This window comes from Muntiacus reevesi, unplaced genomic scaffold (assembly GCF_963930625.1).
Source record: "Muntiacus reevesi unplaced genomic scaffold, mMunRee1.1 SCAFFOLD_205, whole genome shotgun sequence".
In the NCBI taxonomy this organism is placed as follows: Eukaryota; Metazoa; Chordata; class Mammalia; order Artiodactyla; family Cervidae; genus Muntiacus; species Muntiacus reevesi.
The window spans coordinates 66,540-85,191 of record NW_027077880.1 but is presented as its reverse complement, the minus strand read 5'-3'; the positions used below and the strand labels follow the sequence as shown (position 1 = coordinate 85,191).

At 37.3% G+C, this 18,652-nt stretch overlaps 1 long non-coding RNA gene across 1 annotated transcript in view; it reads left to right on the top strand.

Annotated features, from left to right (window-relative positions):
• The window catches only part of LOC136155207 (uncharacterized), a 30,797-nt gene extending 12,348 nt beyond the window's left edge, over positions 1-18,449 (top strand). The window contains exons 2-5 of the long non-coding RNA XR_010660721.1: positions 3,305-3,383; positions 9,163-9,474; positions 11,318-11,448; positions 18,354-18,449. This is a non-coding gene — a long non-coding RNA (uncharacterized lncRNA). The remainder of the gene's footprint in view (positions 1-3,304; positions 3,384-9,162; positions 9,475-11,317; positions 11,449-18,353) is intronic.
• Positions 18,450-18,652: the final 203 nt, after the last annotated feature.

Here is an 18,652-nt window from a genome sequence, read left to right as displayed (position 1 = left end):
TACAGAGAATGGAAAGAAGTGCTACTGACTTCTTCCATTTTATGTTGAGTAACGAAAGCACAAATGTTATTGTGGAAGCAGTCATCAAGGTGCAGACTTGATTACAGGGTCTAGTGACCTAATAGCAATACAGAAATACAGTTCTGTGAAGAGGAATGTTAGGTATATTTTCCTGTTTTCACCCTCTAAATATTAAAAATTTTGACTTGGGACTTTATTGGTGACGGGGAGCTGGTTATATAGAGAGAGGAAAACAATGAAATATTATGAAACTAATAAGTGTAGATAGTTTTGTTGTTTCTGTAATGCCAGGATGTATTTGGTGTCTGATGTAGAAGTAATCACTCATCTCTGCAGAATCTTTAGAGAGCTACTAAAAGTATTTCTTCTTCAGCATGTTTTCATGGTGAAAATTGGACATGGTAAAATGTCTTAAATAGAAAATATTATTTACCTTCAGTTCAGTTCAGTCGCTCAGTCATGTCCAACTCTTTGTGACCCCATGAATCACAGATCACCAGGCCTTCCTGTCCATCACCAGCTCCCGGAGTTTACCCACATTCATGTCCAGCGAGTCGGTGATGCCATCCAGCCATCTCATCCTCTGTCATCCCCTTCTCCTCCTGCCCCCAATTCCTCCCAACATCAGGGTCTTTTCCAGTGAGTCAACTCTTCGCATGAGGTGGCAAAAGTATTGGAGTTTCAGCTTCAGCATCAGTCCTTCAATGAATATTCAGGACTGATCTCCTTTAGGATGGACTGGTTGGATCTCCTTGCAGTCCAAGGGACTCTCGAGTCTGCTCCAGTACCACAGTTCAAAAGCATCAATTCTTCGGTGCTCAGCTTTCTTCACAGTTCAACTCTCACATCCATACACGACCACTGGAAAAACCATAAGCTTGACTAGACGGACCTTTGTTGACAAAGTAATGTCTCTGCTTTTTAATATGCTATCTAGGTTGGTCATAACTTTCCTTCCAAGGAGTGAGCGTCTTTTAATTTCATGGCTGCAGTCACCATCTGCAGTGATTTTGGAGCCCAGGAAAATAAAGTCAGCCACTGTTTTCACTGTTTCCCCATCTATTTGCCATGAAGTAATGGGACCAGATGCCATGATCTTAGTTTTCTGAATGTTGAGCTTTAAGCCAACTTTTTCACTCTCCTCTTCCACTTTCATCAAGAGGCTCTTTAGTTCTTCACTTTCTGCCGTAAGGGTGGTGTCATCTCCGTGTCTGAGGTTATTGATATTTCTCCCAGCAGTCTGGATTCCCGCTTGTGATTCTTCAAGCCCAGCATTTCTCATGATGTACTCTTCATATAAGTTAAATAAGCACAGTGACAATATACAGCCTTGATGTACTCCTTTTCCTATTTGGAGCCAGTCTGTTGTTCCATGTTCAGTTCTAACTGTTGTTTCCTGACCTACATATAGGTTTCTCAAGAGGTGGGTCAGGTGGCCTGGTGTGACCATCTGTTTCAGAATTTTCCACAGTTTTTTGTGATCCACACGGTCAGAGGCTTTGGCATAGTCAATAAAGCAAAAATAGATGTTTTTCTGGAACTCTCTTGCTTTCTCGATGTTCCAGCGCATGTTGGCAGGTTGATCTCTGGTTCCTCTGCCTTTTCTAAAACCAGCTGGAACATCTGGAAGTTCACAGTTTATGTATTACTGAAGCCTGGCTTGGAGAATTTTGAGCATTACTTTACTAGCGTGAGAGAGGAGTGTGATTATTTACCTTAAGTTCACTATTTTCAGAATTGTGATAGAGAATTAGCATAGTTGTAGTGATACAACTGAGGGACTGAGAGAGGAAGGTTTCTTTTTTGGTGAGCACATCTGTTTTGAACTTTTCCAAAAAACAGCAACAATAATGATTCCTACTATGGCAATAAAATCATAAGGACATTGTATTTAAACAAAACTATGTATGATTCAAGGGTAAGTTTTGTATGTAAGCTTTTTAGCTGTATATACTTAAAGCTATTCGTTATAATACTTTAATTATCTATTGAAGTATACATGCTCAAAAATCTTTCATTGATGGGTGCATAATCATAAAAAGTTTGCAAATCACTCCGTCTATTTTCTGACACTTTTTCCTCATTGAAACAATTACTCTTACAATACAGTTTCTTATACCAATGTTACAGTGTCAACTATGGAATTCTGGCAGTTGATGATAAAATATTGGCAGTACTTATTTTTAAAACATTTCCCACATTTTTCACTTCCACATTGTTTGATCTGTAGTTACTGCTTTGTGTTCACTTGAAGATCTCAGTATATGGGGGAAGCAATAACTCCTACCATCATTGTGATCTTTAGTGTTTGGAGTAATGTTTAGCTGAAGTATTTGGGAAAGCTAACTCTGAAAGGTACTGCTGACCTGTAATAGGAATAACTTTAGGGAAGATTGTTCTTATTGTTTACGTACTGGTGCTTCTTAAAAAAAAGCAGATGCTCTTTCTCTTTACAGGATGCCATACTTTACATAAACTCATTATACTGTACTGACATCTGAATTAATATAAAAGTTTAAATTCAGATGTAATTTTCTTTTTGAAAGTTTTTGAGAACAGCTTTTATATACCAGTTTCACACTGTTATGTATCATGTGTTGTTCAGTTGCTCAGTCATGTCCAGGTCTTTGCTACTCTGTGAACTGCAGCATTGCCAGGCTTTCCTGTCCTTCACTGTCTCCCTGAGTTTGCTCAAACTCATGTCCATTGAAATCCATGATACCATCTAACCATCTTATCCTCTGTTGTCCCCTTCTCCTTCTGCCTTCAATGTTTCTCAGCATCAAGATCTTTTCCAGTGAGTTGGCTCTTCGCATCAGGTGGCCACAGTATTGGAGCTTCAGTTTCAGCATTAGTCCTTCCAGTGAATATTCAGGACTTTAGGATGGGCTGGTTGGATCTCCTTGCGGTCCACTGGACTCTCAAGAGTCTTCTCCAACACCACAGTTCAGAAGCATCAGTTCTTCAGCCCTCACCTTTCTTTATGGTCCAAGTAGATACATAACTTGCATTTGTACAGTTTTCCTAAATTTAGGGATCTGTTTTATAAAGTTAGATATGTTAAAAAGTTGAACTGATGCACTGATGTCCTCAGTATATGAATATGTATATGTATATGTATCTAATTCTCACATAAGAATGACTTGGCATAGAAAAAAGAATGATTTGATATAATCCTACTTTTAAATGGTAACCATAGAATGGTTAATGTTAAATTAATATTAAAAACTAATGTTTTTTTTTAATAAAAATAGATCTAACTTGGTTACTTATTTTATTTTAGCGAAGAATAACCAGAATTCAACAAATAGAAAAGGACATACTTCGTATACGACAGCTTTTACAGTCCCAAGCAACCGAAGGTTAGTGAATTGTCTCTTTTGTTTGTAGTTATAATGATAGGTGGTTGTTCTAAGAAAAGAAAATATGTATAATTAGCATGGCGTCATTGAAATAGATGCTCTAGAGAATTGAGACACTTGATAAGCTTTTTCATTAAATTAAGTATAGATTTCAAAAATCTATACTAGTATGATTTCTTCATAACTTTTATGCAATTAAAGCTTATAGAGCCATAAATAGATACCTTACTTCAGTTATCTGTTTACATATAATTTGGCTACTAACAGTTTGTAAATAAGCTATCTCCTTGTGTAATCCATAGTAAAAGTTGATCATATACATTTATCTGTGCTTACTTTACAAACTTCATTAAAATGACAGTAAAAGGGTAAAATGAAAAAGCACAAATACCAGGGAAGGTGACAATAAAATTTGGAGAACTGCAAAGCAGATAAACAAATAATTCTTCTAGATTATGGTAGAGAGCTGACCCCAGAGTGAGCAGTAGGAGGTCACAAAGCAACTCATTTTACACTGTGGAGTCCTGAAAGTTTCCAGAGTTGGTTACACTAGGTACTTCTGGAAATGAGGATTAAAAAGGGGGTTAAAACCATATTTGTCAGCTCTTCAGCTGAAATTTGGTTTTGATCACTACACAGAAGGATGGGGTATAAAAAACCATCCCTTCAGCTATCTGTTTATAGCCACTGAATTTGGGCACTTGTCACTTTGTTTATGGGTAAATAAAAAGAAAACCTACATGGAACTTAAATGAACTATTGCTGAATAAGGAAAAATAGCATGTGGGAGGCTCAGAGAAAATAAAGTATTTCTTCTTAAGTCAACTACAGGATGACCTGTCTCTCTGCAATAAGAGCAAAAAGTGTTGAATAAAAGTCCTCATTGAACAATACAGAATTGTTGCTAGGAAAAATTGGCTCAGTATTTGGGGATATACCAATGCAAAGTTTCTAATATGCAGCCAGATTGAGACTCACATTCCAGATCATACAGGAAAAAAGAAGAGAATGCAAAGAATGAAATATCAACCTAGTGCTTTTTTCTAACTATAATTACTAAAAACATGATGAAGTGCTTGTTGATATTTTAAAATGTTTATGAGATACAAAATAGTATGTACACTTTGATCCCATTTTTTAATATGCACAAACAGTCTTTCAGAAATAATATGAAAAGGCAGGTAACCACTGCTAATACCTCCTTGTTTTCTTAGTTTGGCCAGTTTTGTAATGTTTTTATAGTAGCTGCACAGCTTTTAGAGTGAGAGAAAACTTTTGTATGCGAAACAAATCTGACGTGTCCTTTCATCACCAGCATGCTTCCCAAGTAGCTCGATGGTAAAGAATCCGCCTGCCAGCCCAGGAGACGCAGGTTCTATCACTGGGTCGGGAAGATTCCCTGGAGAACGAAATGGCAACCCACCCCAGTAGTCTTCCCTAGTAAATCCAGTAGAAAGAGACACCTGGTGGACTACCGTCCATGGGGTTGCAAAAGAGTCGGACATGACTTGGCAAGTAAACCACAGCAACAGCACTTACTGCCAGCCCTGAGAATCTGACCGGATAATGAACAGTTCTGTTTGGAGGCAGAAACTTAGTGCAAGCCCATTTACACACAGAGAAGACAACTAATTCTAATGTCAAAAAGTATAATTTTGAAAACAGTGTCTTTTAAGACTCTGGTCATGCATGCCTTGCTTTTTAAATCTCTTAGAAGCTTTGGCTTCAGTACATTTGAATTTGAAATATGTAGAAACATGTACTTGCTAAGTAGTCAAGTTCAGTGTAATAGTCATATTGCTAAAAGTAGTTTAATCTGGATGTTTTAAGTCAGTATGAACCAAATATTTGTAATATACAGACTGTGTCCTTTTTGCAATATTAACTCTTCAGTACTGTTTTTTTCTTTCCAAAATAAAACAAAACTATCTCTTTACTCCTTTTTCAATGTCATTGGCATTGCTGTATGTGGCATTCTGGTTATTATGGCCCCTTTGGGTTTCCAGGGTAGTTTATCTGTGGTGTTTTGTTTTTTTTTCCCCTTGATCAAAATTACTATACTCTATTTTTAAAACTGTTTTTAGAGAGGCAACTTTTGTTTTTTATTGAGCAGCACTGCATTTATATTTTCTTTTTATATATATTTTTTCTGCTTTGAGTGTTTGCTGTTGTTTTTCTAGCTTCTTTAGTTATAGTTAGCTTTTATTCACCATCTTTCTTGTATTATGATTTTTACTGTTTGGCTGCATCAACAGGGTTGTTTTTTTTTAAATTTCTAAATCAATATTTACACTTATTTTTTCTACTTGATTGACTCTTTCATGTGTGTTAAATAGCCTTCTTTGCTGTTAGTATTGCTGCACGGGGCTTCTTTTGGTCATCATTTGCCTGGTATAATATACTCACTGTCAGTACATTTCCAAACGTTACCAACATTCTGGCCTCTAGAAATTCCTAAGAAAAATTGTCATTTGTTAATAATAGTTCTCATTATCAGTACAATTATAAGTTTATTGCAGGTTGGGGGCTTGTTTGTGTTTTTTTATCTGTTCAAGATTTCATTTATATCATTGGATTTGGGACCAACTGTCTACCACCATAACCTAGTCTATTCTTGTTTCTTTTTGTTATAAAAATGGCCATATTTTTCATAGCCTTAAGTCGTTACATTTATTCAGTGAATATAAACTAAAAGAAGGTATCATGTCTTATTTAAGAAAGAAAGGTTTTTAATTTTACTGTTTGCTGTTTCTTTATTACTATCAGAAGGAGAAGCTAGAAAATGGAGAAAACGGGATCAGATACTCATAAATTAGTTCACATACAGTACTGAGAAGAAAAGATGTCTGCCAAATAATTTCTCCACCATGAAGCATCTTATAACACTATCTTTGCCCTACCTGCTAACAATTCTGGTTTAAGATCTAGATGCAGGATATAACTCAGATGATATAACTATTGCACTTGATTCAAATCTCAGAAGTTCCAAGAGGGTACATGAGGCAACCAGTCCTACCACTTTCTTTTGTATTCTATAGGTTATTTACTGACAAATGTATACCATTTGGGGGGGAGGGGCCCCAAAAGATGGGAGCTATAAGGAAAATTGTGGCATGATTTAATAGTCTCTAGAAAATAGCCAATGAGAAATAGTTTTTAAAATCCCATGCAGAGTACTCTTATAACTCATTAATAAAGAGACAACCCAACTTACAAATGGGCTAAAGATTTGAATACACATTTCACCAGAAAAATTCATAGGAATGGCTAATAAGCACATGAAAATAGGCTCGACATCATTGGATGTTAAGGAAGTCAAGTTAAAACCACAATGCTATATCACTCTATACTCACTAGGATGGCTGTAATCATGAGGAAAACAATAAGCATTGGCACGGATGTGGATAAATAGAAGCTGTCATATGTTGCTGATGGGAATGTAAAATGGTTCAGCCACTTGGAAAAGTTTGGCAGTTATCTAAAGTATTAAAGGTATAGTTACCATATGACCCAGCAATTCCACTTCTAGCTATCTAAGAGAAATGAGCACATATGTCCACACAGAGACTTTAATTTGAATATTCATGGAAGTATTATTCACAGTAGCCCAAAAGTAGAAAAATGCAAAAGTGTATCAACTGGTAAATCAATAAATAAAATGTATACCGTTACAATGTAATACTACTCGGCAATTAAAAGGAACAAATTGTTGACACACACTATAACTGAGGTGAACCTCAAAAACATTATGCTGAGTAAAAGTAGCTAGACATGTAAGTCCGTATATTCCATTTACAATAAACGTACAGAAAAGACGAGTTTACAGAGCAGAGTCATAGTTACTTGGAGCTGTGAGTGGGAATGGGGATTACCTATAAATGAGCATGAAGGATCTTTTTAGAATGATGAAAATGGTCTAAAACTGAAATATAGTGATTCTTGGTAAGTTTATTCAATGTCATTGAGTTGTACACTTAAAGTGGGTGAATTGTCTTAAAGGCATTTTAAATCCAACGTAACCAAAGCACAACTAATGATGGTCTCCTCCTAAGTCCTCCTTGTGACCCCCACATCCTCCAAATCCTCCTTCTCCTTTAGTATTATCTGTCTCCATGAATGGTACCACCATTATTCAGCTGTGTGAGCTAAGAAACAGAAGAGTAGTTTGTGACCCCAGATCTCTTCTTCCACTCACTGTATCCAGTCTGTCGTGCAGTCCTTCAGGTTGACCTCTGTCTCCAAGCATCAGTGCTTCCCTGGGTGTAAAGGACTGTCATCTCCCACTTACTTTAATATTTAGTCTGCAAGTTGATCTCTTGTGTTTCCCATCTTCTTAGACCATTCAAAATTTGAGTTTAAATGATCAGAATACATGCACCTTTTTCCTTTAGAGTATTGGTTATGTGGGGGCATGAGTGCCATCTGAGAATCACACTAAAATTCAACAAAATCATTAAGTTCCTTTTTTTAACCATCTCTCTGTTCTACTCTTCACACTGTAATTCTTTGATATCCTAGAGCAAACCACGTTTCTCCCATCACAGCTCCTTTGCATATGGTCTCTATTTCCCTAAATTTTTGCATGTGGTCTCTGTTTCCTTCATCCTCTGCCATATCCCGTTTCCTAGAACTCCTGTTTATATTTTAGACCTCAGTCCAAACAATACTTCCTAAGAGAGCACTTCCCCTGACTCCCACAATGTCTGATGTCCCTCTGTTATGTATCCTTATAAGCAACTTGTGCTCTTTTTTCAGAGTGCTTGTCGAAGTGTTTAACTTTACTGTTGTTTCTTTCATTATTTGATAGCATCCCTGACTAGACTAAATCTGGAAGAGTGCGTTGAACGATGCCTGGGTTTGTCAGTACTGTGTTCTCCAGCCCTATTGCAAGTAACTGACATAGCACATACTCAATAATTACTTTTATATTGACATCTTCAGTGATGTCAGTGTCAAATCTTTGTAGATTTAGTGCTCGTTGATTCATTTTTTCTCTTCACTGACTTTGTATTCTCTGCTTTAGATGATTTTGTTGAATTTTGTGGTATCACTTTCCCAAGGTACTGTTTTTTCTTGTTTCTGAATTATTGGGACTACTTCTCTTTTGCCTATGTATAACTTACACTTGTTTATTGATGGAAATAGTATATGTAAATTATTTTAAAGTCACATTTTAAATGGTCTAGGAAAGCTTTATGTTTAAATAAATTCCAGTGGAAGCCATTTTGTAACATAGTTTTCCATTATTATGTCACAATTTTTAATATGTAATTTTTAATTTTGCCTATAATGTTCCTAGAGGAGGCACACTGGTAATTGTTTCTATAAAAGATACTTGATTATTTTCTTTCTTTGATTCTGTGGTGATAGTTTTCAAAGTGACTGCTTTGTACTAGATATAATCTGTCTTGAAATTACTGCTTTTACTGGATATAATCTTGCCCTTTCACTTTACCTAACAGATGGTGGTTACATTAGAAAAGGTTTTGGTTTTATTCATATTAGAATCTAAGAGCTTATCTGTTGGTTTCATATTACTTTTATTAGCAGATGTATATAAAAATATATGTGTGTGTAAGTATAAATATACTTACATAGAAGGTATTTATAAGCTATAGTAACTGCTATATTTGCAGCTCTATTAAATACCAGAACCATGTGACCTTGCGGAAAAGACAGTTATTTGCTCTAGTTGGGTTATGTCCCCGATAGTGATGTGAGCACAGCTGGTGGAGGATGGTGTTTCTGTGGGTCTCAGAAAACCCTTTGCCTTGTGCAGCCCTAGTGTTCGAGGGACACACTTCACTTTGCTGTGACCGAGACAGGCAGCTGACAGCCCGCTGGAGGCTATGGAGTGCAGCTCCGTGCTTTTGTGAACCTGTGTCATTGAGGCCTTCAGAGCTTTAGAGCAAGAAAGAAGGAAAGCTGTGGGCTGAGAAAGCATGCACCGTTTTTGTATGTATTGATGTTAACTCCATATTAACAGAGGTCATCTCAGAGCAAGCATGAAGCTGGCTCACATGAAGCCGAACGGCAGAATGAAGGTCAAGGAGTGGCAGAAATCAACATGGCAACTGTGGGTAGCGGTCAGGTAAATAGATTATTTTATTAATTTCTTTTCTAGTTAACTATGTAAATATTTTAAAAGAAATACTGAGTGAGATGATTCTCACATGACCTGTTTCCTTCCTAAATGGATATCTCCAGAAGAATTCAGTACTAAAATGCTATGTCATTTTTCTTTATTATATTTAACTATGAAGCTTTCAAATTTCCAAGTATATTTTATAGCTCTAAAGTATGTGTCTCTGTTTTAGCCTAAAATGATTAATGTGAGTGGAGTTTCTTTGAAAAATAAATACTAAGCTGCATTTTGGTCATATGTGATTTGACCTAGTTATTACTGCTTGCATTGAATAGATTTGCTCTTTCTCTGTGGCATTCTAAGATATTTTTGTGTTTTTTAAAAAAATCATAAAGAGTTAATATTTTCATCTTCAGTTGTATTCCAGGATTATAGAAACCTAGCATTTAAATAAACAATTCTAATGCCCATTAAAATAAAAGTAAATAAATACCCTAGTCATATTTACTATTATCATCTTTAGCAAAATTATGGAAGACAATTTTTAAAAATGTAGAACATTATCTTGTTGTGCTGCCATCAGTTTTCTATTAGAGTTTGATTGGAATGTATCCTAATGAGTATTTTTCTTTGGAGTGTTCTGTATTCTCCACATTTTTTCAAGCAATATTTTATGTTTTAAATGAATGATTTTTTAAAATACAGTTTCAACTAAGTTGATTTTAAGGAAATTTTCTTACTGTTGATATAAAATATTCCTTTAGTGCCTATAGATTACTTTTAATGATACTATTTATTTGTTCTATTAGTTCATTAAAATTTAAAGCTTAAAATGTCTCATACTTAATTTAAATATTTAAATTTACCACATTTAAACAAAAATATACTTCATTTTAATATTACTGGTCCACATTGTACTGGATAATACTCTACAGATGGTAAATTAGGGCAAAAAAAATTATATTCCAATAGTACATTTGGGTTCTTTGTCTACTACTTAGGGAGTTCTCTGGGATTATCATGTGTTCCTACACATATGTAGAAAGAAGTTCTGTCTTCTTGACAAAAATCTTTTTTTTTTGCTTTAGGATTAAGACCCACTATTAATACTTTGGGGTCATATTTCAATTATTATATCCTTTAAAGCCTCACCTAGCCAATAAGCTCAATATTTATTTTTTTAATTGAATTCTTATCTCATTTCTTATATCAGAATTTAACTCTGAATATATTAGATTTAATGTCAAAGATGAAAACTTTAAAAAACAGTTTACTTATTTACCTATGTTGTGTCTTAGTCGTGGCATGTGAGATCTTCTTCCCTGCGGCATGCGGGATCTTCTGTTACGCCGTGCAGGCCCAGAAGTCGTGGCCCTCGGACTTAGTTGCCTTGCAGTATGTGGGATCTTAGTTCCCAGACCAGGGGTCAAACTCGCATCCCCTGCATTAGAAGGCAGATTCTTAATCGCTGAATCACCAGGGAAGTCCCCCAAATGAAAACTGTTAGAAATATTAAAAGTTAAGGAAATGAGCATAGAGTTTTTATAATCATGAAGTGAGTAGGAAACCATAAAAGAACCATAGGCTTCATTTAAAAATGTAAGACTTTAGTGTGCGATAAAATCATAACAAACTTACAAGACAAAAACCAAAATCACATTAATGACGCTACAGCTACTTCCAGATCTTAATGTAGATAAGAGGTGTGTCTGTGAGACTGTGATCCAGTTATGCCAAAATCCCTTTACCTGTCAGACTCTTGGGGTTTGTTCATTTCTTTTGTTATTTGCTCCAGAGACAAAACAGTTGACACTAACAAAACTGAAAATAATCTCTTTGACTTTCTCAGAATCACAGTAATATGATCCATCAAGCTCCTGCCCTAGTGCCCTTGGGGAAGGAAGTTCATTGTACCTCACCTGGTTTCCTGCCCACAGCCACTCTGCCAGAATGATCTTTCACGAGTAAATCACCCTCTTGGTAAAATCCTTTGTTGGCATCCATTGATTCTCAGAAAAAGACAAGCCTTACTACGACCTGTATAACCTGGCTCCTGCCTAAACTTGCCAGCTGTCTGTCACCCTTTGCTCTCAGCACGCCTGCCACGCTGGCCCTTCAGGACTTCCCCTTGACGGCTTCCTCTGCTGCAGCCTGCACACCATCTGCCCGTTCCCTCTTGTGCCTTCTCATCCCACTTCACTCAGTTAACAGCAGTTTGTGTGTGTCTGAACTTTAGCGTGATTTCTCTCAAGAGGCTTGAACTGTTCACATCCCATTACAGGCTGTCCTCGCTTGTTCTTCTCACCTTGAAGACCACATTTGCAGTTTTATATTTATTTATGTGGTTATTTCTGTTCTCCCTACTAAATTGTAAGCTCCAGAAAGACAAAGATTCTTTCCAGTTTTATTCATTTTTATATCCCCACAGTCCCTGATAAATAAATAGTAGATAATAGCAATGAATATATGTAGGTTGGAAGGGATAACTAACATCCCTTCTAGAAAGAGGGATTTTTGATCTGTGATTAATCTCCCTTGAATGTTAAATGAAAAGAGAAAGCTAGAAATAAATTATATGGGCTAGATCCCTACTTGCTTAGTATATAACTTTATGTGTAATTCATTTATGAATCGATCTCAGCTTTTCCATTTAATGTTTAGAACCAGATCTCTAGTGAGACAACCAGTAAGTAGTGATGAAGTTCAAACAAGACTGGGAAAGAGATGAAATGGTAGGAGAACCTTTTCCACTGCCAATAATATGTTTTTAAGCCTGTTATTATGGAAAATTTCAAATATATACAGAGGCAAACAGAGTAATAGAGTAATCTGCAGGTACCCTATATACTTTGTCCTCTGATTTTATTTTTGGAAAAGATCCCAGACATCATCATTTTTTGCTTAAATATTAAATACTTCACTGTGTATTTACAGAATATAACATTTTTTTAATTGAAATGTAGTTGATTCCTAACATTGTTAGTTTCAGGTATACAGCAAAGTGATTCAGTTATATTGTATTTTTCCAATTCTTTTCCATTTTAGGTTATTACAAGATATTGAATAAAATTCCCTAGGGCTTCCCAGGTGGTGCTAGTGGTAAAGAACTTGCCTGCCAGTGCAGGAGACAAAAGAGCTGCGGGTTTGATCCCTGGGTTGGGTAGATCTCGAGGGCATGGCAACCCACTTCAGTGTTGTTGCCTAGAGAATCCCACGGACAGAGGAGCCTGGCGGGCTATGGTCCATAGGGTCACAAAGAGTTGGATGTGACTGAAGCGACTTAGCATGCACACATGCACATACTATAAAGTAAATCCTTGTTTATTTTATATATATCAAAGTGTATGTATCTGTTAATCCCATACTCCTAATTTATCCCTCCTCCCATTTCCCCTTTAATAACTATAAGTTTGTTTTCTGTGTCTAAGAATACTTTCTTTTAAATTGAAAATACAGTTGATTTACATTATTGTGTTAGTTTTAGCTCTACAGCAAAGTGATTCAGTAACATATACATATTTTTTGGATTATTTATATCTGTTGATCCCATACCTTTAATTTGTCCTTCTCTGTCATCTGTGGTAACCGTAAGTTTGTTTTCTGTGTCTGTGAGTCTATTTCTGTTTTGTGTGTAGATATATTTGTATTATTTTTTAGACTGTACATATAAGTGATCTCATATAATGTCTGTCTTTGTCTGACTCCCTCACTTAGTATGGCATTCTCTAGCTCCATCCATGGTGCTGCAAGTGGCAGTATTTCATTCTTTTTTGTGACTTCTTAAACCATTGTATCTTCTTAAAACCATCATCTGTTGATGGGTACTTGGGTTCTTTCCAGGTCTTGGTTAATATAAATAGTGTTGCTGTGAACATTTGGGTGCATTTATCTTTTCAGATTAGAGTTTTCATCTTTTTTGGATTTATGCCCAGGAGTGAGATTGCTGGATCATGTGGTAACTCTATTTTTAGTTTTTTAAGAAACCTCCATACCGGTTTTCATTGTGGCTGTACCAATTTATATTCCCACTAACAGTGTAGAAGGATTTCCTTTTCTCCACATGCTCTCCAGACTTTTTGCTTTGATGGTGGCCATTTTTAATTTGAATTTCTCAGTAATCAGTGATGTTGAGCATCTTTTCATGATTTGTTGGCTATCTGTATGCCTTTTGAAGGAATGTCTGTTTAGGTCTTCTGTCCATCCTTTGATTTTTGTTGCTTTTATTTTTTATTTTTATTTTTTTGATACTGAGTTGTATGAGCTGTTTGTACATTTTGGATATTGACTGTCAATCAAATATTTTCTCCCAGTCTGTAGGCTGTGTTTCTGTTTTGTTGATAGTTTTCTTTACTGGAAAAAAATCTTTTAAGTTTGACTAGGTCCCGTTTATTTATTTTTGCTTTTATTTGTTTTCCCTTGGGAGACTGATCTAAGAAAATATTGCTATAATTTGAGACTATGAGACTATTTTGCCTATGTTTTCTTCCAGAAGTTTTATGGTATCATGTCTTATACTTATGTCTTTAAAACAATTTGAGGGATTTGGGGGGCTTGTTTGTTTATGGTGTGAGGGTGTGTGCTGACTTCACTGATTTACATGTAGCTGTCCAGCTTTCCTAGTGTCACTGGCTGAAAAGACCGTCTCTTCTCCGTTGTGTGTTCTTATCTCCTTTGTCAAGGATTAACTGACTGTAGGTATGTGGGTTTACTTCTGGGTTCTCTATCCTGTTCTTTTGGTCTGTGTGTCTATCTGTCATGTTTCTGTACAAATGCCATGCTGTTTTGATTACTGTAGCTTGGTAGTATTGTCCGAAGTCCCAAAGCACTCTGCAGATTTAATGCAATTCCTGTCAAGATGCCTATGACATTTTTCACAGAACTAGAACAAATAATACTAAAATTTCTATGGAACTACAAAAGGCCCAGAATTGCTAAAGCAGTCCTGCAGCCAGAGGACACCTAGAATACATAACTATTATGCCATTATTACACTCCCAAAGAAACTAACAGTAGTTCCTCGGTAGCATCAGATTTCAAATTTGCAGTTGCTTCGTAAATGTCATAATTTTTAAATTTATTTGACACAAGGGCCAGATAAAGTTCATGCACAGAGATTGGTTAGTGTGTCTTTGAAATTTCTTTTAATCTATAGATTTCTTCTTTGTCTCTTAGATTTTTGCTGTATATTTATTGAATAACCAAAGTTATTTGTCTTCTCAAGTTTTCCATAGTCTGAATTTTGCTAGGAACATCTGCATGGTGAAGTTTGACCTATCTCTCTGTCTTCTGTATTCCCTGTAAATTGGTATTGGGTCTAGCAATGTGATCAGATTTGGTCTCAGGCCCTCATTCTATGCCTGAGACTTTCATAGGTAGCATAGTGGTCTTCCACCAGAAAGCACATAACATCTTTTTGTGATATTCACAGCATTTATACTTAATGTCTACCTTTATTAATTCACTAAGGGTTGTAGAATTAGCTGTAGTACTTTAATAAAGAGAAACTTCTCATCTACTGTTGGGCCACTTCCGTGTACCATCTGTATGAAAAAAGGCAAGGTGAGGAGGGTGCTTGCTTCTTTTGCTTCTTCTCCCTCTTACACAGTTTCACAGAGAGTTGGAGACTGTTGCTACCTTTATGGTGAACTTCTTAGAGTCACTTTGTTTTGTTTTGTTTTCTCAGAAAAATACTGTTTTTTGAGTCCCTTCCTAAAGTGAGCAAGTAGATAATAGAAGAGGGATTTGTACCCAGCAAGTGTAGTTGAAATTGACTGTGTCCCAGCTGTACTGATTGAACTGCCAGGCATAGTCCTTCTTGGGCCCCTCGGCACACATTTGAGTGCCTCTGATGGCAGTGGATATTGAAAGGTGGATAAAGGAGGACCAGAAGATAGAGAAGTGCTTGATTCTAATGTGTGTTGAAAAGGAGATGCAGGTCAGAAGCAACAGTTAGAACCAGACATGAAACAACAGACTGGTTAAAAATCTAGAAAGGAGTACATCAAGGCTGTATATTGTCACCCTGCTTATTTAACTTATATGCAGAGTACATCATGAGAAATGCCAGGCTAGGAGACTCACAAGCTGGAATCAGGATTGTTGGAAGGAATATCAGCAACCTCAGATATGCAGATGATACCACTCTAATGGCTGAAAGTGAAGAGGAACTAAAGAACCGCTTGATGAAGGTGAAAGAGGAGAGTGAAAAGGCTGGCTTAATATTCAACATTCAAAGAATGAAGATCATGGCATCCTGTCTTATCATTTCATGGCAAGTCGATGGGAAAAGTGGGAACAGTGGCAGATGTTATTTTCTTGGGTTCCAAAATCACTGCGAATGGTGACTGCAGCCATGAAATTAAAAGACACTTGCTCCTTGGGTGAAAAGCTATGACCAACCTAGACAGCATATTAAAAAGCAGAGGCGTCACTTTGCTGACAAAGGTTCACATAGTCAAAGCTATGGTTTTTCTAGTAGTCATATACGGATGAGAGATTTGGACTGTAAAGAAGGCTGAGCAGTGAAGAATTGATGCTTCACTGTGAAGAATTGAACTGTGGTGTTGGAGAGGACTCTTGAGAGTCCCATGGACTACAGGGAGATCAAACCAGTCAATAGTAAATGAAATCAACCCTGAATATTCATTGGAAGAACTGATCCGGAAGCTCCAATACTTTGGCCACCTGATGCAAAGAGGCAAGTCATTGAAAAAGACCCTGATGCTGGGAAAGATTGAGCACAAGAGGAGAAGGGGGCAAAGGAGGATGAGATTGTTGGATGGCATCACCAACTCAAAGGACATGAGTTTGAGTAAACTCCAGGAGATAGTGAAGGACAGCTTGGCATGCTGCAGTCCATGGGGTCACAGAGAGTCAGACTTGGCTTAGCGACCGAACAACGATAACCATTTCTTACAGGTTACTGCTTCTCTGGTCCCTCTGAAGGATGTTGGTGCAGACTTAATCATAATAAAAAGGCCCAGGAAAGATTCTCAAGACTCAAGTTCTGGCTTATAGGTAGTATGGGTATGGGAATGTTCTCTTGGAATCTCCTTATAATAAATCCATCTAGGTTTCTAGCTAGAGAGTTTGGGAGAGCAGAGTGGAGAGTGTCCCAAAATCAAGAATCTATATAGAAAGATACTAAGTCTGAAGCTTAAAGGTGATTGATGTCTACACTGAAATGAATGTCAGAACATGTTTCATTGTAGACATGGGTTTTTCCTTGCTTTGTAATGTAACCTCTTGTTTCTCTTCTGTTTCAAACAATATGTTAGTTATCTATTGCTGCCTGACAAATTTAGCAGCTTAAATCAGCAACCATTTATTGTCTTTGTAGGTCAGGAATCCTGGTGCAGCTTAGCTGAGTGCCTCTGGTTCAGGGTCTCTCATAGGCTGCAGTCGCCATGTTGGCTGGGGCCACAGTCATTTCAAGATTTGATGAGGGGAGGATCTGCTTCTAAACTCACCATATGACTGTTAGCAGGCCTGAGATGTCCAGGCTGTCGGCCAGTGGTATCATTTCTTGCCACCAAGGCCTCTGCAAAGAGCAGTTCATAGTGTAGTATCTGGCAATCCCTCAGAGAAGAACAAGAGAGGGTGTCCAGGATGGAAGCCACAGTTTTTGTAAACTTATCTTGAAAGTGACTTCTCATCATATCTATAGCAGTCTGTTCGCTAAAAGCCTTACACAAAATCTGGCCTACACTTAACCACAGGAGTAGTTCACAAGGTGGTGAATTCTAGAAGACAAGGCTCCTTACGGGTTGTGTTACATCCTCACCACCAGAAACAGTCAAAGTATTTAGATATCCTTAAAGACAGTATGCTTGCTTCAGCATAAGGAGTCATTCATTTCCTCCTGTAGATCAAAAGCAGCCCTTTGCCAAAATTTCCTTAAAAGTCTCCCACCTGCTCTCTTTATCTTGAGTCTTGGTCCCTCAACTCCATCCTCCTTATTGCAATCAGAAGAAGCTCTTAATCTCCAAGTGAGTCAGTTTCTCTGTCTCTCTCTCTCTCTCTCTCTCTCTCTCTCTCTCTCTCTCTCTCTCTCTCTCTCTCACAGGCACACACACACGTACACATTCTTTGTGACCTGTGCTTAGGGCCTCTGCCTCATCTGAGCTGCTGTGTGGCTGACCCTCCTCTTTTTTAAGGAGACACCTCTCTGTCGTTCACAGTCAGACAGCCCTTTACTCTACAATCCTGAGCTGAGTGCCCGCCACTCCTGTCTGCACACCTGCGCTCGTCATGGCACTGTGTGTTTACATGTTGAGCAACCTGTCCAGGCTCCATATGCAGCGAGGGTGGGGGTGTCTTACTCACTTACATTCCTACAGACTAGCATTGCACCAAGAAAGGACAGAAATGGTATGGACATAACAAGCAGAAGATGCTAAGAAGAGGTGGCAAGAATACACAGAAGAAGTGCACAAAAAAGACCTTCATGACCCAGATGACCACGATGGTGTGGTCACTCACCTAGAGCCAGACATCCTGGAGTGTGAAGTCTAGTGGGCCTTGGGAAGCATTTCATCACTCAATGGGGCTTTCTTCCAGCCAGTGTATATTTAGCTGAATATGGTTTCATGCCTTTTGATTTGGGAAAGAATATTACTCTTAGAATGTCTTCAGTGTTTGGTTTCTTCTACATTGTACTTTGTCTTTTACAACAGTTTTTTTTTTTTCCTCCTTCAGTCTTTCTCTAAATTCTACTCAAGTTTATAGATAAAAATACTCATTTTGAGCAGTTATAAATGTTCACACTTTAATGGTATATTTAGCTATTTACCCTAAAGACAGTTCATTTGGAGTATCTTAGCATGAAGCTAGCTATATTTATCTATAATCTAAATTATACTGTCTATAATTTGCTTAATTTCTAGGGGTCAAGTACACGAATAGATCATGAAACAGCCAGTGTTTTGAGCTCTAGTAGCACACATTAAGCTCCTTGAAGGCTGACCAGTCATCTGGGAACCAAGGTAACGGATTATAGAGTCTTGTCGCTAGAACTCTGAGTGCTCTACTAAAACATTCTTCATGCTTCTTTTAATTTTGGCTTAAGTATTCTTTTGTTTCCATCATCGCAGTCTCTTAAAGAAATGACAGCCAGGTCTCTGCAAGCATCCTGAGGTGCAGCCCACAGCTGGCTCGCCCCCCTGAGCTCTCCCCTCCCCGTGAC